At 38.2% G+C, this 27,588-nt stretch overlaps 1 pseudogene; it reads left to right on the top strand.

The window, feature by feature from the left end:
- LOC119516500 overlaps positions 1 to 27,588 on the top strand; it is a 179,686-nt pseudogene that overhangs the window by 57,536 nt on the left and 94,562 nt on the right.

The following is a 27,588-nucleotide window of genomic DNA, read 5'->3' as shown; positions in this document are numbered from 1 at the left end:
AACACAAATGTGATCATATCACTCTTCTGTCTGAAACTTTTCAATCTTTTGCTTAGAACCAAGTGCAAGCTCTGTAGCGTGCCACATGAAGCCTTCATAATCTGAGCCCTGCTCATCTCTTCATTCACTTTTTCATTCATTCACACGTATTTATTGAGCATCTTATAAGGCAGGCTCTGTGTTTGTATCTGAACAAACAGATCTAGAGCTCTGCTTTCATGGAGAATATGTTGGATTTAATAAATAAATGAATTGCATAATATGTTGGAAGGTGATAAGAACTATTGAAAAAGGAAGAGCAGGGCAAGTAAGGAGGTATCAATAGACATGGGGTAAGGGCAGATTGCTACTTTAAACAAGCGAGCCAGAATAGCTGTCTTTGAGGAAGTGACATTTGAGTAACATTTATTTTTAAAGTAAAAGAAGTGAAGAAGTTAGCTATGAGGATATTTGGGAAAGGAACATTTCAGGCAGAGGGCACAGCTGGTGCCAAGACCCTTGGATGGGTTATGCCTGATGTGTTCAAAAAACAGCAAGGCTAGTGTCAGGAGCAGAGTCAACAAGAAAAGGGGGGTATAGTGCTAGAGGAGACTAGCAGAGGGGGAACACGGCCCCTGCTTCCCCTGGAAGCAGATCGTTTAGGGTGTGGTGGTTTGAAGCTGTATGTATGCCAGAAAAACATGTTTTTAAGTTAATCCATTCCTGTGGATGTGGACCTATTGTAAGTGGGACCTTTTGATGAGGTTACTTCAGTTAAGGTGTGTCCTGCCTCAATCAGGATGGGTCTTAATCCTATTACTAGAGCTCTTCATAAGCTGAATGAATCCAGACATAGGAGAAATAAAGCCACAGAATCAAGAAGCTGAAATCAACAAAACCCAGAAGAGAAGGGGGAGACCAGCAGATGCCGCCATGTGACATAGGAGCCATGAACCTTGAATTGTATATTTTCCCAGCCTCAAAGCCATGAGTGAATAAATTCCCATTGTTTAACGCCATCCATTTCAGGGTATTTGCTTTGAGCAGACTAGGAAACTGAAACACTGGGGCATTTTAAATCATTATAAGGACTTTGGTTTTTACTTTAAAGGTAATAGGGAGTCACTGGAGGTGCCTGAGCAGAGGAATGACCATGGTTTACTTTTCAAAGGATAGATCTGGCTGCTAGATTGAGAATAGACTGTAAGGGGGCAGAAGTACAATCAGAGAGACTACTTAGGAAAATATTTTCAGTATCCCACCTTAATTTCTTGCCTCTTCCTTCCTCAAAATCTATGTTCTAGCCACACCAACTTTTCTTCATTCTTCGGATTGCCGTGGACTCCCTTATATTTCAGTCTTTATTACTTCTATTTCTTCTGCCTAGAATGCTCTTTGCATTACCTCCTCCCCCAGCTTTTTTTTAAAATTCAGTTTTATTGAGATATATTCACATACCATACAATCATCCATGGCGTACAGTCAGCTGTTCACAGTACCATCATATAGTTGTGCATTCATCACCCCAATCTATTTTTTGAACGTTTTCCTTGTACCAGAAAAATAGAAAAAAAAAGAATAAAAAATAGAAGTAAAAAAGAACAGCCAAACCACCCCCCCACCCTATTTTTCATTTAGTTTTTTGTCGCCATTTTTCTACTCATCCATCCATACACTGGATAGAGGGAGTGCGACCCACAAGGTTTTCACAATCACACTGTCACGCCTTGTAAGATACATTGCTATATAGTCATCTTCAAGAATCAAGGCTACTGGGTTGCAGTTTGACAGTTTCAGGTATTTATTTCTAGCTGTTTCACTGCACTAAAACCTAAAAAGGGTTATCTATGTAGTGTATGAGAGTGCCCACCAGAGTGACCTCTCGACTCCATTTGGAATCTCTCATCCACTGAAACTTTGTTTCGTTTCATTTCGCATCCCCCTTTTGGTCAAGATGTTCTCAATCCCATGGTATCAGGTCCCATGTTGCCAGGGAGATTTACACCCCTGGGAGTCAGATCCCATGTAGGTCCCCCTAACATTTGCTGAGTTTAGCCTACTCTTGTTTTATGTAACAATGTATTTGTCAGTTCCACCAGGCAATCTTCTTTAATGTTCCAAGTCTATGATATGCCCCTCATTTGTTCCAACAATATCTGCACAGCTGTCATAGTTCTTTTCACACTGAGCTGTGGATGTATGTTTAATTCGCTTTCTCTTCCCCTTGTCTGGAAGCTTCATAAGGATAGGGTCCATGCTTCTAATGTCCTCTCAATACCTGGCTCTAGTGAGTGCTCAATAAATTGTGCCATACTGAATCTCCAGGTTTGTGAATGGCAGCCTCGTGAACAACTGAAGCAGCTTCGTGATTTGGAGATGAGAGACATGGGAGAGCCACACCACAGGCTGCTGGAACTCTGCCAGGATGTCGTACGCTACAGTGTCAAAACTAGTAAGAACCTTAATTTACTTCCTTGATCTGTACCACTGACAGGTTCTTACATTTTCTAACATTTCTTAAAACAGCTGAGTATGGCAATGTTTATGGGGTGAGAAACTTTGATCAAGAAACAGTAGTTTCAATGTTTTTACAATGATCTATTTAATCTTTACTTATACACAGAGCTGTTGTCAAGGCCAAAGATAAGTTGATAGGAAAATTGTTGGCTTCTGTGGTCATAGGTAAACAAAGACTATCCTCTGTTTATAATCAAAAGCATACATAAAATAAACAGTTATTTATTATGTTGGTCCAAATTGGAGGATGATATTTTGGCTATATGGATTTGTTAAGGGATTTAAAATCTTGATGTCCCAGAATATGCTATATATATATATATATATATGTATGTATATTCAAGAGGGTATCTTTAGGATAAACAAGAAGGAATTTATTTGAAAGATACTGATTAACTCTTGGCAATTGGTAATTACCAAGTTATTTTATCAAACCTGGCAAGATAAAAAAACCTTGGGAAGATATAATAAAAATGGATACACGGTTAAGTTTTTGCTGTGATTGTTCACAATGATGCCATAACACTGTAAGCTTTTGTAAATATAGTAACATAATATCAGTCTTGAGGTGAAGTACTATTCCAACTTGACTGTTAGTATCTGATCAACCAGTAAACAAGTTTGAAAAGTAGGAGAATATCTTTTCAAAATATGCATTTCCTGATGTGATGTAAAAGTAATCTAGTGTTTAAGACTGTAGAGGCATTATGTGATGTAAATTCTGACACTGAACTAAATTTAGCAGAAAGAACATAATAAAATCTTAGATAAAAATAATTGGATTATATTCCCTTGGGAAAGTTTGGTGTATGTATCAAAAACCTAGTTAGCATTTCAATAGCAGAGATACATATCTTATTATTGTAGTGCATTTAATGCAGTTAATTCTTCAGTTTACTGGATATTTTCTATAATGTTACCATGGAAATCAATCATAAATTAACACTGAACTTAAAAAAAATCTTATTAAAATTACTCATAGCAGTGTGTGGTTTCCTTTGCCAAATCAGAGAAGGGTTTCCATGTTTAATTTTAAGAGTCATTTTCTTTGGAGATTTTTTTTTTTTGTAATCAAACCCCTAGAATAAAGAGGAAAAATGAAATGAAACCAAATGCTATAAAATTGTGATGGGAGGTCACTAACTCAAATGGTTCCCAAGTACTCAAATTTAGAAAGACTCCTCCTGCCTCTTTGTTCTCCATCATGCTGGGCTTCCTATGATTGAGAATGTCACAAGTGAGCCTGGTGTTTGGTGTGAATATTCACACTGTGTAAAGCCAAGGAACCTTTATGAGACCTTTTATATGAGGAAGCTAAATAGAAGGTTGGAACTGGTCTTAAAGGCAACTGCCTTTGAAATAAGTTGAATCAGAAACTTTATGTAAGCCGGATAATGAATCATGTCTTACTCCATCTACGTAATGCCAGTCACTCTGGGTCAATCTGAAAAATGAAAAGTTCTCTCACTGATGATAGCCTACAGTGTGTTTGAAATTAGGGAAACTGATGTTGATATTGTTGTAAGATAAAGGTAGCAGGCTTTGATACTTGGGCAAACAATGTTCAAATAATCCATTTTTCAAGGACATTGCTTGGTTATGAGTGGTACAAAAATGGAGCAGGTAAACCACAGCTCTTAAAAGTGTACATGAGTTTTACTTAGAAACATTTTATTATTCAGCAGAAAGGTCTATGAGATGGGTCTTCAACCATTCTTCTCCTTGTTTATGATTAGATTTTGACTGTTTCCTTTTTAATTGAGGTATAATTTACCTTCAGTAAAGTGTACCAATCCTAAGTGCTCATCTTGATGAATTTTTGCATAACTGTACACATGTAACCAGCCCCCAGATCAAGTTATAGAACATTTTCAGCACTCCAGAGGCTGCCTCAAGCCCCTTCCCAATCAGTGATTTTTTCCGAAAGGTACCCACAATTCTTACCTCTCTCTCCATGCATCAGCTTGCCTGATTTTGGATGTCACATAAAAGGAATCATAGAGTATTGTCCTCTTTTGTGTCTGGCTGCTTTCACTATCTGAAAGATTCATTCATGTTATTGCTATAATGGCACTTTTAAATTTTCCTTTTTATTGCTGTGTAGATAAATACTCTGTTTTAAAATTTACAAATCACCCAAGATTTTTCAACCAGTTGTATGCTGGACTTGATTACTACTCCTTGGTGGCTCAATTTATGATAGAGGCATTAAACCCAAGTGTGTAAGTGTCATGTTGCTGGAATTTTTCACTAAACCTGGAGTAGAGATGTTTATGAGTAAATGAAATCTTGTTTCATGAATTTATATTTAATGGATTCATTTGTGCAGTGCTATCACAAATAATGATATAGCCTTATGATGTTTGGTAGTATTCAAAGAACTGTTGATTTGTACAGTGGTACTGTGAGATGGGTGAGGTAGACACTATATCTCCAATTTCAAAGATGAGTAAATTCATTAACCAATTTTTTATTCATTCCTTCATGAAGTGCATATCTCTGATAAGTGCTAGAGACACACTGTGAATAAAAACACACCTTGACTCTGCCCTCATGAAGCATAAAGCCTGGTGAGAAAAAGAGAAATGCTAATCAAAATGAATTTTAAAAAATGTAAATTCAAACCCTGATATTAGGTAGAGGTGCACCATGCTATAAATATAAATGGGACAATTTTTTCTACTTGGAGCCAAGGCTTTTCCAAGGAAGTGATAGCTGAGGGATGAAGAATGAGTAAGAATTAGCTAGGCAAAAAGGTGAGAGATGAGTACCAGAGGGAGCAGCATGTACAATGGCCCTGTGGCAGAAGGCAGCATGGCATATTCTGTGACCTGAAAGGCCAGTGAGGGTGTAGCTGAGACAGCTAGAGGAAGTATAATGGAGGGTGAGGCTAGAGAGATAGATAGGAGCCAGACATGTAAGGCCCAGTGGGCCATGTTTATGAGTTATTCAGAGTACAATGGAAAGACACTGAAGTGTTCTAAATCACTGAGTGCCATTTGGAAAGTAGTTTGGGGGGAATGTATTGGGACAGCATTGCCTTTGTCAGATAAGAGATGATGTAGTTTGGACAGAAGTTGTGGGAATGGAGAGAAAAAATGTATTTAGAAGGTAAAACAAAAGGGACTGAATGATATGTTGGTCTTTGGAAATGAGGACAAGGGATAGATTTCTGGGATACTGCCTGGGTTGTTGGCTTTCATAGCTGGGTTGATGGTCATGTCAGTCACTGAGATAAGAAGCACTGGGAAAGGGGCCAGTTTTTAAGTGTGTGGTAGAAGAGGCAAGATCAAGAATTTGATTTTCAGTTGTGGGTTTTTGAGTTTGCAGTGACTTTCAGATATCCAAAAATATATGTCACCAAAGCTGGTAGATACTTTGGCCTGGAATTCTGGTGTCTATGTGGAAGGTATAAATTTAAGAGTTATTGAGAAATAGATGGTAATTGAAATTGTGGGCACAGGTGAGATCCCCAAGGTCAGTCATTCTCAATTCTGACTGTTCATTAGAATCAACTTGGGATCTTTCAAAAAATTGTTGATCCTGGGCCCCAATCCAGATGGATTAAATCTGAATTTCTGTGGGCATGTCCCAAGAATTGATATACTTACAACACTTACCAAGAAATTTTAGTGAGCAGCCAGAAGGGAGAACCATTATCTGAGGATCGAGTATAGAATAAGGAGAGAAGAGGACCTAGGATTGGGCCTTGAGGGCATCCAACATTTAATGATTAGGAGGAGGAAGATGAATCTATAATGGAGAGAGAGAAGAAGGAAGAAAATCAGGAAGGGAGGCTTGGAAGACACGGAGGAGAGTGTCTAGAAGCAGAAAGGGATCAATAGCATCATGTGCTTTTGAGAGTAGTTAACCAAGGTAAAAACTGAAAAATGTCCATTGGATTAGCACTGTGGGGGTCACTGGTGTCCTTAGGCACGGAAGGTTTGGTAGAATGATGAGAGCTATCCACCAGGTTACAGTGCATAGAGGAGCAAGTTGTAGGGATGTCATGAGAGACAGTAAGATTATATTCCGGTATATCCTAAGTTTTCTGACTCCTTATCTGAGTTTTTATCTGAAATATTTAGATAATAAATGATAATAAATAATAAATAAATAAGTAAGTAAGTAAATCTCTCCACTCTTAAAATTGCTTTTACTTGAGAAGGTCTCAGAATCACCTTTTGTTTATCCTTATAATCCTTTTGGACCCAGGCATGAGCATGTATTGTTATTGCCATTTTGTTGATCAGGTGATAGATGAAAAAAAATTATTAACTATGGAGACTGTGTCCAGGTAGGTGCTACCTAGTGCCAAACTGAAAAATCCACTTGAAATGTGGCCAAGACACAAATACATTTTATATTCCCCTCTCCTCCATCTGTGGATGGAGGAGATAGGAGTCAAACTTCAGTGCAGGCTCAGTAATAATCCCAGGTTTACAGTTTAGCCAGTTTTCAAAGAGGAGTTTAAGACTTAACTTTTATTCCTTCAAAAAAAATGAACTATTATTTCATTTATATTTATAGGTACATGTAAACTATTTTCATACTGTTGGTATTTGTAGCCTGGCTTCATAACATGGTTGAAAACAGGACCTAGCTCTTTTCTAAAATTATATAATGTCTGTAGAGTGCTTGACACATAGTAGGTGCTCAGTATTTTTTGTCTCTTTCCCAAAGCTTTACCTTCAACATGTTAAAATAATTGCATTATATTCTGCCACTATAAATTGAGTGTGTCTGCTTAACTCATGTATTGAGAGTATACATTTATTCAGATTCAATTTAAAGCAATCACCTAATTGAGAGGGAGATTATTGGTATTTAGTCACCCTGAAGTTATCTGGAGGGAGAAGAGACTCAAGCATTGTACAACATCATGACTATTGCAGACAGAGTTTCCTGGGAATCAGACTTTAGATGGGGTTTAGCGAGCAGGATGTTTGTTAAGGAGTATCCCTGAGAGCAACACTAGTGGTTGGGAGCCTAAGGAAACAGATAGGAGTCAAGCTTCAATTCAGGCTCAATAATAATGCCAGCTGACCCCATGGAGACTGGAGCGAGAATGGCTCTTCAGAGGGCCAAGTTCATCCCAGATGTCAGGTCTTTATACTTCCACCTCCATGACTCGGGTGTGGACCACCACTGGAAGGGGTATGTCCTCAGGAAAGGTGGCTCCCTATAGATGAGGCAATCCCTAAAGGGGCTAACATGACAGTAGCATTCCAGCCTCTGGTGTAAGAAATTCTTCATTGTCAGGGGATCTGGGTGCTGCCTTTGCTGTAAAATCAGTTACATGGTAAGAGATGTCCCCAAGAACTCTTCCCATTTGTATAACAACAGTCAATGTGGTAGAAGCTCTAGTTCAGGACAGGTAACCTCCAAGTACATATTGAGAGCTGTCAACATACTCATTGTAGTCACCTAATAACACCTGGTTTCCATGGCAGTGACTTTTTTTTAACCAGAAACCAAAGCACATGTTAGAGAGTAAAATGACCACTGCCATGGCTAATACAGAGACTCCAGATGCACCGACTTTATCTCTCCCAATGGAATTAAAGATTCCCTTCAAATAAAATGTGATGAATTAGCATACATATCTCTAAGGTCAATAGCTACTGGCGTTTATATAATCATGACTAGCACTGTCACTGAATGCATATTTCTTTATTTCCATTGGATAAATTTCCAAAGACTCTACCTACACTTCAACGGCCACTTGGTTTAATAAAACTCTGTATGCATTTCTTGGGACACCAAAGGGATGGTTTGGCTCTAGTCATAGAAGTGAGGTGTTTTTTATATCTATCTAGTTATACGTATGAGGTGTCCCCAGTGTTTCTGTTAGTGGAAGAAGCAGTTCTGAAGAAAATGATTGAATTTATTGGCTGGAAAGAAGGGGATGGAATATTTAATCCAGGTAAGTGCAGTTAGTTATCACCATCACCCTTCTATTATAAGCATCTAAAAACTATCTTACTCATATTCTAAATAAGGAACAAAGACTCCTTTCAGTTTTACATATTACAAAAAGTTTGCATATTAATAATACTATTTGATGAGAGCATAGCTTGTGTCTCTCTAGAGAGCGATAATAATATTTTGGATAAATGCTACTTATTTGGATAAATGGTCACACAAATGAGATTTCTACAATTTAGTATTTCTATCTAACACAAATGAGTTTATCTGTTGTTGGGGGTTTGGAAGCGCTACAATTAAGTCCCTCTATTTTACTTGAGAAAGTTTCTGTATCACATTTTGTTTATTCCTATAATTTTTTTTTGTTTTTCTTTTTTTATTTGTTTTTGTTTGTTTGTTTGTTTTTGGAACCAGAGATGAGCATGTAATGTTGCTTCCATTTTGTTGATCAAGTGACAGACAGAAAGAAAATTATTAACTATGGAGACTTGGATCCAAGTGGGTCTTCAGGCCTTAAATCCAGAGCTCATAGATTGAAACTTTAGTTTGGAAAAACCCTGAAATGAGATAAATGGGCCAAAATATCTTTTTGCTGAGATTGGAAATTGCTGGTATTGGAAATTAGGAAATGTGTGAGTGAAATATTCAGAGTGATTGGAGGCGGGGGTAGTGGTCCAGAGGACTTTCACAGGGATTTGTCATTAGACTGGAGCAGCCGCAGCCATTCATGCTTTATGTTGTATTCAGCAACCAGGGAGCTATAATTTCATGTTATTCTACTTTTGTTTTTGCAGGTGGTTCAGTGTCCAACATGTATGCAATGAACTTAGCTAGATACAAATATTGTCCTGATATTAAGGAAAAAGGACTGTCTGGGTTGCCAAGATTAGTCCTTTTTGCGTCTGCAGAGGTAAAAAATTATTCTTGATATCAGGTATAGATTTTATGAGAATGTGTCATTTAAATGGTCTTGTTCATTTGAGAACTTCTAACATGATTTTAGCCGATCTGTGTGACTAATATGTCAAAATATAACATAATATTCATTCCAAAGAGAAATCTAATGGGTTTAATTTTGTACTCTCCAGCCACCCAATTTTATACATCACCTTTATTTAAAATGTTATAACCTGTAACGTTTTTCTTCAGGAAAAAAGATCAAATTTAATTTGAAAGTGCTATCTCTTTCTGTGAATCTCTTCTCTAAGTGTGTTTATTAGAGTATACATGATTGCTACCGATTTAGGCTATGTCCTCCTCACATTTTTTGTGAAATTGATTGCTTTGGGTGGCTAATATGAAACCTTTGCATATTCTTTTTTAAGGGAAAAAGGAAATATCCAGTAACCATGGATATCTCACACACACACACATTTGGACATTGCCGCAGTTCCCTTATCTTTTATTTTACTGCTACTACTTCTGAGTAAAGGGTCAGCTTGTGTTTAAATGCATCTGTAAAATGCATTTAATCTAATCTGTAAAAATGAGTATATCAGTTGCCCCTTGTTTAACAATTTATCTCAAAACCCAGTGGCATAGAACTGCAACCATATATTATTGTGTGTAGGTCTGAGGATGGCTGGGCAGTTCTGCTGCTCACGACTGGGCTCCCTCAGAGTCTGGGGGTTGGCTGGCTGATGGCGATCTGGGAGTGGCTCAGCTGGGATGAGAGCAGCGATCCCCTGCTGTTCCATGGGCCGCTCAGCCTCCGGCAGGCTAGTTCGGGTGTGTCCTCATGGCAGTGGCAGAGGTGAAAAAGCATGGAAATATACCTGGACTCTTTTTTTTTTTTTTTTTTTTAATACAGCAGGACATTATTGAAAACAGCTGCCTTGTAGTACAAAATACTGTACAAGTATACGGATGTAATTAAAACATCAAAAATTCTATTGCTCCCATACAATTTAGGAAATTCTTTGCAACGGAGAAGAAATTAAAAAGGAAAAAAAAGTTTAAAAAAATCTGTTTAAAAAGTCTATTGTGGATGATGAGAGTAGAGAAATAGTCTGAAAAGGGCACCAATGTTTGCAGCGCTTGCATTTTCTAAGAAACAAATCTAAAATCAACAATATTCTGGATCATAGTCTAATTTTTTTAAAAAGCCTAATTTTATATACAGTATCATTTCCCTCCCTCTCAACCACAAATGCATGAAAATGGCCTTTTTGTATATTACTTATTTCCCAATAAATACAAAAAAGATTGTATAGATCGAATAATACCAAAATAAGATAATAAAAAGGGTATGTAATAAATTAAAAAGGCAGCTCAAATAAAGGGCAGGCATGCAGTTTCAAAAAAAAAAAAAAAAAACCAAATACTAAAATTGTGGAGGTGGGGTTACTTGCCTCCAGGGTGAGAGGGTGTCCCACAAGTCATAATTCCTGAAAACTTTGGAAAGAACATTAGATCCCATTCAGTTCAAAGTTATCTAGGTATATAACATTTCTAGGAATACCTTTTGATGGGGGTGGGATTAACTTGATTAGTAAAAATCACTGTTACCGAGAATCCATTGAAAATATAGAAGAGGCGATCCTTGAAACCCCAATTTTTATTCTTGAAAGACAGCTGGATAAACTGGCAAAAGCCAAGGTGTTGAAATTTCAAGATGGTATAAAAATGCTTCCAGATTATAGTCAGTATATTCGTGTTCACTTCAGCTCTTAAAGATGGATTTCAGCTTCTACCAGGTGTGCTGCTTTGAATGGTTTATCCATCATTTGCCAACTTTGATTGTGAGGTACTGATAAAATTAAGAGAAATAACCATAAGAAAAGAGTCAAGGACATTTAGAAAAAAAGTAAAGTTTCAAGGAAATAACAGCAGCCTGCAGAGAGAACAGCACCTCTTCACCGGAGTAAAATCGTCTCAGCCTGTTTTTTTTCCCCAACTGAGGTTTATAAATCCACCAGAGATAACTCTGGTGGGGATAGATCCTCACACTGGTGGGCCAAGAAGTGCATCTGAGTTACCCAGACCCATTGATGACAGCTGAATTTGTGTTGCACCTGGGAAATCAGGTCTAAAAATCTCTCCAGACTTCACCGTGGCAGCCTCTATCCCATCCTTTCACTTCCTTTGAAATCAGCATTTTGGATCTAGGTCTTCATGGAATCCTTGAGAAGATACAGGCCTTTGCAGTTACCCAGTTCTGAGGGTACAGGTTTCATTAAAAGGAATACAACTTGAAATACTTGCGGACAGGACAGAATAAGAACCCAGAAAGCCTTTGGGAAATACAGAAGCAGATCGGATCCATTTAAAAAAAGGTTTGGGGTGGAACCTGGACCAAGGTCCATGTCTTTGCAGATTTGTTTTCCAGAATGAAAATGGATTCAGATGCTTGAACTAGAATCCATTACTAAAATAGTTTAAAGTCAGCAAAAAATGTTCAAAGATAAAAGCATTTTTACATTGGGGTTGCTGAGGTAGGCACAAGAAAAATCAGGCATAAAGCACAAAGAAAACTGTTTGAGTGGATTGGTTGCTGCTCACTAAAGTTCTTCCTCTGATCTCTAAATTTGGAGGTCAGTACAAAGAAATGGCCTAAGTTGTGAATGAGAGCCAGATTCCTATGGCTCCAACAATGAGCCAGTGAATTATGGATAATTCGGCTGTTTAGGCCACTGGTTGGCTGTATTTTAGACCATAAAATATGATGATATCTACAAAAGGAACAGTGTGGCTACAAGCCTGAGCTTTAAATAGAATATTTGTCCTCACAGAAAAGTTGGAAACAAATCAAAACTGAAGTCTTCATTTACCTTCAGTTTAATCTGTGGATTTGTTCAACTACTTAAGAATCCTCAGGTCCAGAATTCCAGCATCGTTTGTTCTTTTAAAATAAGTTTTTAAGAACTTGATCCATTTTATCAATACCTGGACTCTTGAGTCCTAGTTTCAGAACTGGCACATTGTCACTTCTGCCTCATTTTCTTGGCCAAGTAAGTCAAATCTCTGAACCTGGATCCAAGAGGTGGGAAAATAAACTCCACCTCTTGAGAGTATTTGCTTCAGAGTCCCCCTGGCAAAGGGCACAGATACAGGAAAGAGTAAACAATTGGAGCCATTCAAGCAATTCCGCTTAGTTTAACCCAGCACCCTCACTACAGCACCGTTGGGTTGCTGTGAAGAGTCAAGATTTAAGGCACATAAAGTAATATATCTGGACCTTAGTAGATAGTAAAAAATATTAGCTATTATTACTAAGAGAAGGGGAAATAAAAAAAAAATTTGTCATAGAAGTAGAAATTGTCTTTAATAAAAAATCATAATTGAAGTTCTCGTTTTCCTTCCATTAAGATGCTAAGTTTATGTCTGAGCATGAAGAAAAGAACGTGGCTCCCTTACGGCAGGGACGTCTGCCAGTCCAGGGTGGAGGGCAGCTGGGGAGATTCCTTGGAGAGTCCATTCATCATCATCTCCATCTTTCTGGAGGAAGGGAAGGGGCCACATTTCTCCTAACAGTCCAGGTTCTTTCCCAAGGCCGCAGATCAAAGAACAAAAACAAAAAACAAGCCAGCCAGCAACTCTCCAGGGCATCTGGCTATCAGGAAACCCAGAGGCCCAAGGGGTGAGGAGTCTGCCAAGCAGGTTTATGAAAGTACACAAGGGGCAAAGTTTCCTTTTACATTTTAGACAGGAGTGGCCAGAAAGGATTTATAACTACACCAATTAAAAAGAAAGAAGGAAGGAATGGAGGCCTCTTCTTTGGTGTGAAAGTTTGTCCCGTGTTTCCTGGCTGGTCTCCCCTGCACCACGGCTGAGTTCTATAATGTAATGAGGTGGTAGAAGTAGATGGTGCACCGTAAGTGGAGTCTTTTGTGGGAGGAATTCATTTTTCCTTTCTCTGTGTTTGTGTGATTCCAGTGGGTGCCTCTCTCCATTCCACCATTGCTTCTTCCTCAGATCCCTTGCAGAAAGAGTTTAGTTCTGTACTGTCTGCCATAATTCTAGGTCTTCTATCAAGCGCTTGAAGTGGGAAAAGTCTGAAAGTTGTCTGTTATGTTTGGCTAGACTTCCATAACTGTTATTTTCTTTTAAGACCCAAAGTTACTTTCATATTGCAAAAGGATCAGTTATGTTTTAAGAGGTCAGCAGTGGAAGAAAACTTGGCCACCCTTGTGTCTTCCTCCTGCCGTCTGATCCTTGATTTGGTTAGTTCAGTGCCAGGTGCAAAGTGGACATTGAGTGCTCAGAGACACCTGTAGCATGAGAAGAATGTCTGCTAATGTAGACAGCTAGGAAAGATGCTTAGTTATTTGGGATTATTATGGAGTAGAGTTTCCCTCTCGGGGTTCCCACTTTGAAGGGACCCATGCAGATCAGAAATACAAAGTCCCTTCTGTGTTTGGGTTACTGTTTCCAAGTCCAGGAAAGTTGATTAAATAGAGCCCCTACTATCAGCTCTGTGCTTTCACTTTTGCCATTTTCATTCTTTACTGTGTTTAAAAGATGTTGGAGTTCTCTTTCAGACCCTGGAAAAGGGGAAGAAATTCTGTGGAAGCCTAGAATAGAGATTATGTTTGGGAAAGATCAATAATGACAGGTGTGGCTGGTAAATTGAGAATTAAAATAAATTGAAACTTCATGTAGTTGTGAAACCAGAACTAAGCAAACATTACTTTTTAACCTTCAGTGGAGACATAGATGCAAAATGAGACAAAATGTATTCCTTGGCTAACATGTCAGCAGAAGACCGAGCAAGAAAACTAAGGACTTGGTGTGAATTCCATAGAAAAATTACCAGCACTCTGAGAGCCCTGTAGCCCTGAATGATTTCTCCCCATCCATCTGACCCAAGTTTGTGGCTCCGTTCCTTTCCTTGCCCTTCCAAAGAGACTCGGGTCATAGTATTTTCATTATTTTAGTTCATGTTTTAGTGACCACCTTGACCGCCTAGCCCAACAAATCAATCCGTCATTACATTTCAAAAATGAATTAAAGAAGGCTATGTATGTTTCCTGGATGGTCTAAATGCTATTTTAGCCTGTTTGCTATACTTCCCTCATTTTCTTTTTGATGTTTGGTCTTTGGCCTAGTGCTTATTTTCCTATATTGTTTTATTAGGTGGCCTTACTTTTCCAGTTTTTATGCTGCCCCAGATTAACTAGGTTAATTACTTTCCCCTGTCTCATTCCATCAACTGCAGTATATATGCACCCAGCACTGAAGGTGCTTTTGCATAGTTGAGGTTTTGGGTATAATTCAACTGTTGATGGGGAGCTGGAATATCATGACAGAGACCCTTATACTGTCACCGTTTCCCGGTAGCCTCTCCATTGCCTAATGGCAATCCAAGAGAGGGGACGTTTGGAAAAAAGTAGTAAAGTGATCGCCTGTGGCTTGATTAGCACTCCTGTATGAATTCCTTGGGTGTGCAGAAATCCCAGGTTTGTAAGATTCCTGGAAAATTCAAATCACTTTGGGACCCAGCATGAAGCATCATTGTTGTCTACCGCTAAAAAGTGAGGGTGACAAAGGAACTGTTCCTTCCCAGGTCAGTGTGCAACTGGTCTAGTCACTTCTAGTGGGGCCGGGACTAGGGTGAGGACAATGAGGTGTCTAGGGTGCAGATCTCAGGGTCGTGCCTCCTTACATTTTGCACCTTAGGTGCCTCACTTGCCTCACCCTAGAGGGCCCTGCTCTCCAGGAGTGACTGAGCTGAGTTTTGATGTTACTTCAGCGTTCTCACAGGTATTCTTAGGGTGGCATGCAGAGCTCGAAGCTGGAAGCAGTTCGCCTGGATTCTGGTTCTGGTCTCTTCAGGGATGGAACCAACTGGGTGCCCTTGGAGAAGTCCCCTGGAGCTTCCTTTTCTTCATTTCCTAATGTTCAATATATATAAACTCTGCCCTTTCTACCACCTGGAACAAATTTGACCATTGAACTAGTCAGCACTAGAAGAAGTCCCAGTGTCCAGAGCCCAATCTAAATTAAGGGAAAAGCAGCAGTTCTTTGAGAAATGCAATGTCATGTAAAAAAATCCTTGCTGAAACCAGAAAATAAAACTTCAGCTCAATGCTTTCTTCCATGCAGGCACTTGCTGTTTTATCTGTGTAGAAATGAATGCCCGCTGAGAATTTTTAATCTTTTGTAGATGAATCAAACCTAGGGGGAGGTTGGGTCTTAGAATGACTGACTTCTCTTTTGCAGTGATGGGAACAGCCACCCTTTGTCTCTAAATGCACTTGTTACTTCTGAACTCCAGCCTTCTAGGTTTTTCCTTTCCTTGAAACTACTCGGCATGCCTGAAGCATTACTCTCTTTGTTTTTTTCCCCCCTTTTAGAGATCTTTTCCTTCTCTGATGCTTTCAGATGTTTAGACTTCAGGTTTGCCGACTTTTTTATCTGTCCTTACCCATTTGAGATTGACGTTGGGCTATATTTTGCCCTGAGGTACCTAAAGATAGCTGGACTGAAGCTATTTTATTCTGATTGCAAGTTTTTTATTCAGCAGATCCATTGGTTGGGAATATTTTTTTCTTTCTTAGAGGCAGAAAACTGTGATTTTCCTTATAGGGTGTTGTCAATGGGGTAGGCTAGTGTTTATCATCGTGAAATCAATAGCTGTTTGGTTGCCAGAGCCCAAATCTCTGGTGAGAAATAATTCATCTTAGCTATGCTACCTTAGCTATGCTAGGCATGTTACCTCAAACCAGCACAGGCTTATGTAGCAAGCAGAGAATTAATTACATTTTCATGTACATTATTACTCTTCAACAGGCATATGTTCTTGTAATAACCTGAGATGAATGCATCCTACAGGCATTTTGGATCTGTCTTATTTGATATTTGGAAATTAATTATTTAGGATGGTTTCATTTCTCCCGATGTTACTTTTACATTTATTTTTATAGAGTTTTTTTTTTTATAAAGAGTTCCCAGTAAAACCCTCTTGACAAAAGAAGAAAAAAATTACCACATTTGAGGGAATACATCAAGTTAAATGTGAAGACTTGACTACTCTTTTAATGTATTCATACCTACAAATTAAATTACTAAGGTTTTTTTGGTACAATAATGTCCTTGAGCACCTTCATTTTTCTGGCATGAAAAAGGAATTAATTGACCACCTGTCCTTGCTAATATAGAAAAAGCAACATTTCCAATGTTGAATGCTAATTATTTTATAGGCTTTTTGCATGGGGCGGAGGGGAGGTCCGACAATCTAAAACATATACTACTACTTGCCAATAAAAAATAGACCATACCTAATTCCAGAACCATCTATTAACCTCATTCAAGCCACTGCTGAGTTAAGCAGTGTGTTTATAATTTATTACTTTTGTTATGATTTTAACCATATTCCTATGTGTATCATTTCAGTCATGCATTCAATATTAAACAAGATTTGTCAAATGTCTGGTCAGTATTTCAGTCCTTAATTGCTTTTGTCAATAATTGTATTCTTCTCTGGTTGGTGACTGCAATCTTTGATTAAAAGTCTAGCTATAACCTTAAAGGGTTTCAAGTCAGCAATGGACTAGATTCTAAGTTTTCGCTGACACTGAGTCGGTAGCATAGAGAAACTTTTCTTTTCTTAACATTGTAAAGAACAGCCTCCCCTGACCGAGTGTGTTCCACGTGCCAGCTGTATGCTGAATTTCTATAACAAGCCTATGAGGTAGGCTTTATTGCCATGCCCACTCGACAGATTAAGAAACTGAGGCTTAGGGAGTGTGTTATTTGCTCAATATTCCATAGCTGTTACTGGTAGAACTTGGAGTTAAATCCTTGTTTCTCTGCCCCAAAGTCAACATTCTTAACCATTATACTAAGGAACACAAATAAATTACTGTTTTCTTTTTCTTTTATGCAGTAACGTTCCTAAGATTGGGCTCAGTCACAATGACATACCCAGTTAAATAATAAGCAATACATTTTCTGTGCTGTATATTCATGTCTCTCTCTTCCCACATTGCCCCTTTAATTCAGTGTCATTACTCCATGAAGAAGGCAGCCTCCTTTCTTGGGATTGGTACTGAGAACGTTTGCTTTGTGGAAACAGATGGAAGGTAATGGGGACAGGATCTGGAAACCTGGTGGGTGGAGGGGGCAATCCAGACTCTTTAAAAAGCAGTAGTGTTGTCTATTAACTACTAAACATAACTGAAAGTCTCTAATCTGTGTCCTTTAGAGGTAAAATGATACCTGAGGAACTGGAAAAACAAGTCTGGAAAGCCAGAAAAGAGGTGAGATGGGAGAAAGAGAGAGGGAGAGAAAATCTATGTATGGGCGAGAGAAAGAGAATGACGGGGAGCACGCAAGCACAGCCAAACCCATTTCTCTGTGTGTGGGAGAGAGAAGAGTGCCTGTTGAAGTTAAAAAGGGAAATTCATTTACAGATGTTCTATTTCCAGGTGCTTGACTCTCTGTGTTCTATGGTGTTTCTCGGATGTTCTCATTACCAGGTGGCTGGAGCCTATTAAAACATTGACATCATGGTATTCAGGATTCTTGCCTAGAATTAGCCCTAAGGAAGAAACCAGCTTCTCCAGCAGGTCCCAGCATCCACTCTCCTACATAACTCTGCAGGTCAAACCAATTGCCAGGAAGTATCAAATCTGAATTCCCATTGCTTGAGAAGGCAAGCTGTGGCCCTGGTCACCTTCTGCACTCCAGAAAGGGCTGGCCCGACACCTGCTTTTTAGGTGGACCATTCTCTAAAAAACAGCTATCTTGCTCTTGGTGAGCACCCCTGAGACCAAAAGCCTGCTGTTTTAAATGCACCTATGTCATAGCTTTCCTCCCATCCCACCATAACCCCTGTTACTAATGGAGTTTCAGACCACTCTCTGGCAACTTTCCAATAGGTAGCAACAAAGTCAAACATGACTGCTGAAAAAATGAAAAGCCCAGGTGCTGAGCTGGGATATAAGTGTGTCTGTGGTCATAGGATTTCATACTCCAAGGAAAATGGATTCTTTTGTTTAAGTTTTAGTATTAGATTTCTGTTGTTGTACTCTTTATTTTCAAAACTTTTCACAAAAATATCACCATGTCCCTTGAGTATGCTAGATCACTCTATTTGATTTGAAGTTCCATACTTAAAAATTCTGCCATTGTTATATATGTATCGGTTTCAGGTGTGTGTCCTTAGATGTATAAATAGACCTTTTTTTTTTTTTGGCAAGAAAAAAACATGAATTTAATCAAGGCTCTAGATCTAATTTATTAGAAACATGGAAGTTAGAGCAAAAGATTAAGTGACACCATGAGTAAGAAATAGATCAATCCAGAATTCTAGTAGACAATGCATTATATTCTTTTTGTTTTGTTTAAAAAAAACATACCAAGTCGATTTGATATTTTGATGGTACAGACTTTCAAAATTTCTTTGAATTTTGGATAAAATTCTTCATTACAACCTGTGAGACATTTATTCTGGTATGAACTACAGATATTGCTTTCTAGTTTTAGTTTCCTCTTTTTCTACAGCTGTTTTTTATCAGAAAGAGCTTTCATGATGTCATAAATTCTTGTTGTTGGAGAATGTTGATTGTGCTTTTTTGTGTGGTTCATGTGGTTTCTTCCTTCCTTTTTTCCTTCCTTTGTTGTCTCCTTCCCTCTTTCCCTCCCTCTCTTCTTACTTCTGTATTTCTTTCTGTCTTTCCTTTTAAACTTCTTGTATTATGAAAAATTTCAAAGATAAGTAAAACTAGAAAGAGTAGTAAAATGACCCCCCATATATCCATCATACAACTTCAATATTCATTAACTCTTATACAATCCTGTTTCATCTACACCTTCCCCATCCCCTCCCAGACATCGTATCATCTGATATGTAGATAGTTCAGAGTATCTTTAAAAGAAAAGGACTATCTTTTAAAAAAAAACACATGGTTATATTTAAACAAATAAATAATAATTTCTTAATATTATCAAATAACTATTTGAATTAAAATTTCTTCCATTGCCTTTTTTTCTTTTAATAATTGGCTTTTTTGAATCAGGATTCAAACAAGGTCCACATGTTGCATTTGTTTGCTACATCACATAAATCTTTTCTAACCTATAGCTTCCTTTCCTTCTTCTTTTATTTATTTATTTTTCCTTCCTACGATTGATTTGTTGAAGAAACCAGTCCTGTAGAGTTTTCCACATTATGGATTTTTTAGGTTATCAAGAATTTGAGAATCTAAGTGCTTTATTCCCCAACTCTCCTCCATTTCTATATTTCCAGTAATTTGTCAGTTAGACATTTAGGATCCATGAAAGTCAGGTTAGGCATTGGATTTTTTGCCAAGAATACTTCATGGGTAGTATTGTGTCTTTCCATCAGTAGACACCCATGTCTCTTTTTGTGATTAGACTGATTGGTTGGGTTTGTGCGTCCTCAGCTTGATGTATCCGTTATAAAGCTCTCATCTCATGGATTTGCTGCCATTGATGATTGTTGTCCAGTCTCATTATCTCATTAGATGATGTTCTAACTCATGCTCTCATTCCTCCTTCATTAATTGGTTGCCATGATACTTTAAAGATAAACATTCCCTCATCCCTCTTTGGTTTCCTTAAGGAAATGGTTTACACGGGAAAGGCAAGATAAATGCTTTATTCTTTCCCCTTATTTGCCAGTTTTCAGGATAGAGAATTGGTTGTCTAGCATCCTTCAACGAGAGCTGAAACTTGTTTTTATTTAGTATCATTAAGGACTCATGTTTCTAACATTTCTCTGCAGTCATTATTAGTTTCATTGCTCAAGTTTTTGTTTGTTTTGGCAATGAGAGCACATGAGACTGACAAAAAAGTTGAGAACTTGAAAAAAGTTTTTAAAAAGTAAAAATTGCTTTAGGCACATTTGAAAGTAGAACAATGGGGTTAGAGTTGGTTTGTCTCCCCTGTTTTCTTTATGTCAGTCAAATCTCGAGGCTGGATTCGCCAAGGACAAACCTTGCATCCATTCTTAGATCGTAATACATGATGACTAGTTTATTTTTTCTTGGTACCTTCAGATCTAGTTGTTTTGTTTCAAGCCTTTGATTTGTATTGTTTCAGATATAGAGAATAGTACATCAGCTTTTTTTTCTGCTGGTATTCAATTCCCTTGCCAATAACAATCTGTTAAAAAACAATTGAGCAGTGACTTTTACTCGATGCCATTAAAAAGATGGTGAAAACCACAGAGGCAGCAGAGATTCTAACATGCTTATAAAAACCTGAAACTGTATAATATAATCTCTGAGTATCTGGAGATATTTTTTTGTGTTAGTGTTAGAGATAATAAACTTTCTTAGGGAATACAGCTCGTCAGCAGAAAGCAATCAATATTGTTTCCACTGAATTTTCTCATTAACAGCATGAGATGTGGGAGAAAAAAATCTGGAGAGTTAAATTCAAATTTCAAAGTTTAATTTCTGGGCCCGATATTTATAAATAGGATTGTGAAAAAAGGTGAGGAAAACTCATTAGTAGGCTATAATAACTTGTGTAGGTATTTTCTCACCACCATCACAATGTCATTTAGTTTATGTGGTAAAGCCCGTCCATGAAAGACACCTTAAAAGGTTTTAGTAACTTACTTTTCCTGTTGTTTTTAATGATTGATGTAAATCTGTATCATTTCATTTAGGTCACTGGGCATGATGAAGAAATAATCTGTTGGTAGTTGACTATAGGGAAGAATTTCCAATGTCTGTGGTCCCCAGGGGCTGTAAGAGTGTAGATGGACTGGATTCCATGTATCACAGCATCTCCCATAATGGCAAATGGATTCATATGTACCCTTCACTTTGACTCCCATGCATCTCCACTTAGAGGTGTGGCCCATGTCCCTGCTGTGCCCCACTTTCCACTGAGAAATCATATCTTTCCGTCAAAAGTCAGCTAAGTTGAAATGAGTCTGGTTCAAATGCAACAACCCCTGATGTTAAAAGTACAGAAAAATATATAGCAATCTCAATTGCATTTCAAGATAATATTGAGAGAAAAAATGACTCCATCCTAAATGAAGGTAAAATGACTTTTAGAGGCAGTAAGTGTTTTTGTTACTTATTCCTCTGGTGCTCTAGAATTTTAAGATTCTAGTTGCTCTCCCCAACCCCACCTTTATCTGCAAGTTTTCCCTTCAAGGCACTTCTATACTGCAGCCAGACTGGGATCCATCCATTTGGGAACGAACTCATGTACTCTTCCTCCAGCTGGTTGGAATAAAGTCCTTTACTGGGGTCAGGTGCCTGGCTAGCTTGGCTTGATTACCATTCATCCCTGTGTGTGCTCCCACATCCCCCCCACTTCTCCCCTATTTCCCACTGGCCCCTGCTCACTCTGTAAGATGCAGCCATCAGCTGTGTAGGGAGGAATAAATGTGGTTGGAATGATGCAGGCTGTCTTTTCCAGCACATTCCAAGGGATTTCTCTGTTCTCGCACCCATTTTGGAGAGTGTATCCCAGTGAGATTACCTTACTCCCTATGATGTCAAATCCGTACTCAAGTGCATTCTTTGTTTTACAGTGACACTTTACAAGGAAACAAGCAGCCGGGTCTACATAGTTTCTTCCTGGAGCTGGCTGTTTGTCTTCCAATTGAGTTCCTTTTAATTTTGGAGAAGGGTCACAATACTGGCATTAGGGAGTTGCCACTGTATTTCTCCAAGAAGGAGTCAGGAATCATGTAGAATGCCAGTTTGCCATTGTGGTTGAGGTTGTTCAGTCTCTATTTGAGACCTCTATGGAGCAGAATTTACTGCAGAAAGAAAATGAGAGTAAAAGTAGTGAGGATGCATATTGAGTTGAGACAAAGGACCACTTATTGTCATGACATTTTCCCAGTATCCTTAACCTGCTTCTAATGTCAAGAAGCCACATGGCAAAATTTTAAAATACCCAATGAAGTAATGATTATTTCCAAAGAAACCAAATAAGTATCCAGATAAAGAGCTATTTACCTTTATAAACTATACTACAGGGCAAATTTAGTGGTGATGGCAATAACTGTGTGTGTGGCTCCTTCTTACAGGAGGCAGCACCCTTTCTTGTCTATGCCACATCTGGTACAACTGTGTTGGGAGCCTTTGATCCTCTGGATGAAATAGCTGACATCTGTGAGAGGCACAGCCTCTGGCTTCATGTGGATGTAAGTTCATGTATTTAACTTCATTGTCTCTTTGCAGCTTTGGTGGGAAGTTTTTCATCTTACAGGACACTAGATATGAGATTCTGAGCTATTTTTGTTTTTCTGTGTATTTCTAATTGGGGGAAATAAGCATGTTATTTACTGTAAGGTACACAGAAGAAGATTCCAAGATGATGCAAATATCACTTTAGATTTCTGGATTCCATTTTATTTCCTCCTCTCCTGTGAACTCTCTCTTTTGATCCCTCAAAACTACTGTCACTGAGGCAGCATGGTAAAGGGGACACATTTTGGACTATAGAGTGAGGCAACTTTAGGATTCTGATTTCCCTCTTCATTATTGTGATCTCAGCCCTTTGGGCTTCAGTTTCCTCATGTAAACAGATGTGGTCAGTTAAATCTCTACCAGAAAAAATTATATGATTCTCATCAGCTGGAAAATGCAAAAAGCTACATTACAAAATTCCTTCCTATAATTCAAGTTTAGCTTTATCTATATCTATCACAATTGATTATTTGAGAAACGTTCTTCATAATTTTCTGAACAGAGGATTGGTTTTTTCCTAGATAACTTTCTAAGTCCCAAGGTTGTTCATAATCAGTTTTCCCTTAACTAAAGGTAACACTTAAATTCTACTTATCAGGCATTAAAAATTTGAATTCAGTCAGTCATGAAAGTTTGTTGAGCTCTCTGGTGTTCTTATTTTGTGTGTGAAACCAGGAGTTAATTGAATTCTGCCCAGGAGAAGGCACTGTTGAACACTCTGGTGAGATCTTAGGGAACTTTCCTTTAGTCGGTGAGTGGTTTGGAGCCTCCTTATCAGAAGAAGGAAGGACAATATTTTGACTTGTTAAATTGAAGGTAACTAAGCATTTGGGGGATAGAACCACATATAATATCGTAGTTTAGATGACTTCATGTTTTCAAAGTAGAGTGTATATGATATGATGTGGAGAGAAATTTTCAGCAGCTCATGACTTTCATTAGAAGTATGCTAGTATTTGGCAAAAGCAGCACTAATAGAAAGCTCACTGAAGCTAAAAGTTCTATTAGCGTGCCAGTGGCATTACTTGAGGTAGATTATTTGTGATTTCTTAAATGGAACTGCAGTATTTGTATCTGTTCACATTTCAACTTATATCTTACTGATTTTTATAGACTTAGCATAACAATACATTATGTACTAAAAGAGAAAATGAAATTAGTACTTTTTTGTTTGTTTTGTATTTTTATTTTTTTTAAAATCTTCATTTTATTGAGATATATTCACATACCACACAGTCATACAAAACAAATTGTACATTCGATTGTTCACAGTACCATTACACAGTTGTACATTCATCACCTAAATCAATCCCTGACACCTTCATTAGCACACACACAAAAATAACAAGAATAATAATTAAAGTGAAAAAGAGCAATTGAAGTAAAAAAGAACACTGGGTACCTTTGTCTGTTTGTTTGTTTCCTTCCCCTATTTTTCTACTCATCCATCTATAAACTAGACAAAGTGGAGTGTGGTCCTTATGGCTTTCCCAATCCCATTGTCACCCCTCATAAGCTACATTTTTATACAATTGTCTTTGAGATTCATGGGTTCTGGGTTGTAGTTTGATAGTTTCAGGTATCTACCACCAGCTACCCCAATTCTTTAGAACCTAAAAAGGGTTGTCTACATTGTGCGTAAGAGTGCCCACGAGAGTGACCTCTCGGCTCCTTTTGGAATCTCTCTGCCCCTGAAGCTTATTTCATTTTCTTTCACATCCCCCTTTTGGTCAAGAAGATGTTCTCCATCCCACAATGCTGGGTCTACATTCCTCCCCGGGAGTCATATTCCACATTGCCAGGGAGATTCACTCCCTTGGGTGTCTGATCCCACGTGGGGGGGGGGGGCAGTGATGAAATTAGTACTTTTATAACATTGGAAATAAGGGAAAAAATCAACAACATCAGCTGTTATACTTAAATATTCTCATAAAAGAAACATTAAATATGGATTTTTTTTATCATTTACGTAAAACAGTGACTACAGTAATGTCTAAATTGGGAATGATATTAAGAGATTTATGGGGCTTAACAGAAATGCAATTTATAAATATGAATAAAAGTTTTCTAGGTTGTCTAAAAAATAAAGGTTGAATCCTTGAAACAAACACTTTTATAAGGAAATATTTACACCCCACCAAATTATTCTACTAGCACACAGGAGGCAGCTAATAAATGCTTGTAGTGTAACGTTAAATTTAGCAACACCCATCCGAGCTATTAAAGAAATTGGTAAGCTCTAACATTGAGACAGTGTTCACCCATTCTTTAATATTTCGGGCATCTAATCTGTTGATAAAATTCTATACAGGGGTGCATAGTTTATCTTGAATGAACTTTATACATTATACCATGCATAGTTTTTAATTTTAAAGAAAAAAGTTAACAAAATTGCAGTAATTTCTTTGACATGTTGAAAAAAAATTTTAAGATTATTTTAAAGATTCTTCAAAATATTAAAAACTGGTACTTACTGAATCTCTTTTTAAAAATGTAATTATGCTTGCTTTTTCTGCTGGGTTTTCCAAAAAACCAAGTTGCTTTGCTTATGTATATACCATCTTTTATTAATTCTGAGATGACCCCCAGCCTTTTTTAAATTTTTAATATCTTGGAAATTGTTATGTTGATGTTTGTTTTTTTCGTAGTAGCACATAAATAAATGGTGAATCTTATATTTGATGGTGTCTTAAATTTGATTTATTATAATGAATTTTTAAATGACAGATACAGGGGAACTTCATTTTTTTTTTTAAAATAATCTTTTGCCTCCAGTCCCATTCTCTGTCCTTGAGAGTGAATTTTCCTCCAGCCTCTGGCTCAGAGTAGGATGTCATCACTGGTTTGGTTCTTCTCTAAAACAAAGGTTGTGCTGCTGCAAAGCCATCCACTCCCAGCCCAGCTTCCTAAACTCTCCTGTCCTCTCTTCATCTTAAGCCCCAAGGGAGATAGTAAACATTGTATTTAAAATCACTGACTTTTAGAGGCCACCGTATGTAAATTCCACACCTGCCTCCACCTCACTTTCAGGATTGGTCCTGTTATTAATGAATTAACTAATTAATTGAAGAGAAAATGTTTGTGAAATGGTATACCACATTGCCTAGCAGATAGTAATAGGTCAACAAACGTTAGTTCTTACTGAGTTAGAAAATCAAGTTCCTTCCTCCTGTAGGTGATTGCTTAATGTTGTAAGTTTTGAGTTAGGAATTTAGAAAGTAAAGCAAGTACAAGTGGGGCATTGACATGAGGGGCGGTGCTTTTCTCTCTTTCAGCTCTTTTAAGGAATAAGGTTGCGGATGAGCTATGCCCAACTCTCCAAGTCATTCTGTACACCTGTGAACTAATGCCTCAAAAGAGTTTACGTAATTTTGAAACTTTGATCCAGCTCACTAGGCATTGGGAGAACATTTTCTCAGGAGGAAGAGGAGGCAAAGGATAGGGCAGGAGACAGGCATAGTTTTTGAGACAGGCAGAAAGTGGGAGAGTAACTGGGTGTGACTGAGTCTTACTAATTAATCCTACCAGTAGGTATCCCAGGTAGGCCCTCAGTGAGATTGAGGGATCAAAGAATTGAGAAAAGTAGGAAATTTAGTATTTAAGGTGTGTAATGGGAGTAAAGGAACCTAATATGTTAGTCATTTTAATGTTTGCAGGAGTCAGGATCTGGAAATCCAGATCTGGGGTTTTTCAGTCAGTAGGCCATGGTAAAATTTTCCTGGATGCTGAAGTTTTGTAGCCCAGCCATAGTCACACACCATCCATTGTGAATTCCAGTGTGGGGGAGAGTGCAGCAGGAAGGGGACTTCACTGACAACCCAAGACATTAATCCTTTAAGAAACATACCACCCTTGAGATGCATTGAGCTAACAAGACTTGGGGGACACCATGAAATTGTTAGATAACCCAGTCCAATCATGGGAGCAGAGCTGGACCCAAGGTGAGGCGAGTGAGGTGTGTAACACTCAGCACTGAAGGAGGCACCCACTCATGGTCGTGCAAGGGCAGGGTGGGCACTTGTGCAACTGCAAGAGTGAGTGTCTCCTTAAATTCTACCCCCTAGGCAGCTCATTCACCTCTCACCAACCCCAGTCTTCATGACAGGGTTGTTTTAAAATGGAATTTAAGGCCACAAAGTAGTTTGTGTTGTACATTCTCTTTATTTTGCATGAGTGGGCCCAGTTTTGATAAAACTCTGAGAATTTTGAAAATGTCTCATTTTGTTCATCTTCCACATCCATGGAGCACATAATCCTGGCACTTCTTCCAACCTAACTTGGGGGGACAGGTCTACCATATCTTTTTAAATTCTATAGCCAAAGATGGCTTCCATCTATATCCTAGGCAGCCCTTGGCCTCACGTCCTGCCTACAGCATTTTCATCTCCTCTCACATCTCCATGCTCCGGTCCACCTTTTGGCCAAAGGATTACCTTTCCTACATCATGATGTTATATGAACAGGCTTTAGATCCCAGGTTTGATTTTTATTACCTGTGTGACCTTGGGCAATTTACCTACCACTTCTGAGACTTAGTTTATCTGCAGTATCTCGATGAGATATTGTGAGGTTTAAATTACCCTGGAGAACATTCACCATAGCCCAAATTAGTCCATTCCTAATCCTCTTGCTGTAGTCTCTCTTTAGTGCCCTATGAAGTAAAACTTAGAAGTCAGCTCAATTTCAAGGACTAAACTGACTTCCATATTCCCTATATTGATTCTTCCTTCCCCTTACTCCAGACCTATTGACTATGGGATTTCTTTTCATCTCATTCTCAGCTCCTTTTTCCTTTGCTTATAAAATTTACCTTTTGCATGAATGACTTCCATAATCCAAATTTTCCTCTCTCCCACTCTCACAGTTTGGTTTTCAAATATTTCTGAAAGCCATCTGGCTGAAAAGATCTATTTTTTTTATTGGCAGCATCCATTTCCACCCAGACCATCTAGTTGGCTATGACTTCCTTTCCTCTTCTCTATCTACCTCGCCAAGCATATGCCTCATTACTTAAATAGAATGGCAGCTCGGAGTC

Source organism: Choloepus didactylus, chromosome 20 (assembly GCF_015220235.1).
Source record: "Choloepus didactylus isolate mChoDid1 chromosome 20, mChoDid1.pri, whole genome shotgun sequence".
Taxonomy (NCBI): Eukaryota; Metazoa; Chordata; class Mammalia; order Pilosa; family Megalonychidae; genus Choloepus; species Choloepus didactylus.
Note: the sequence above shows the minus strand (reverse complement) of the source record. Positions and strands in the feature narration are given on the sequence as shown.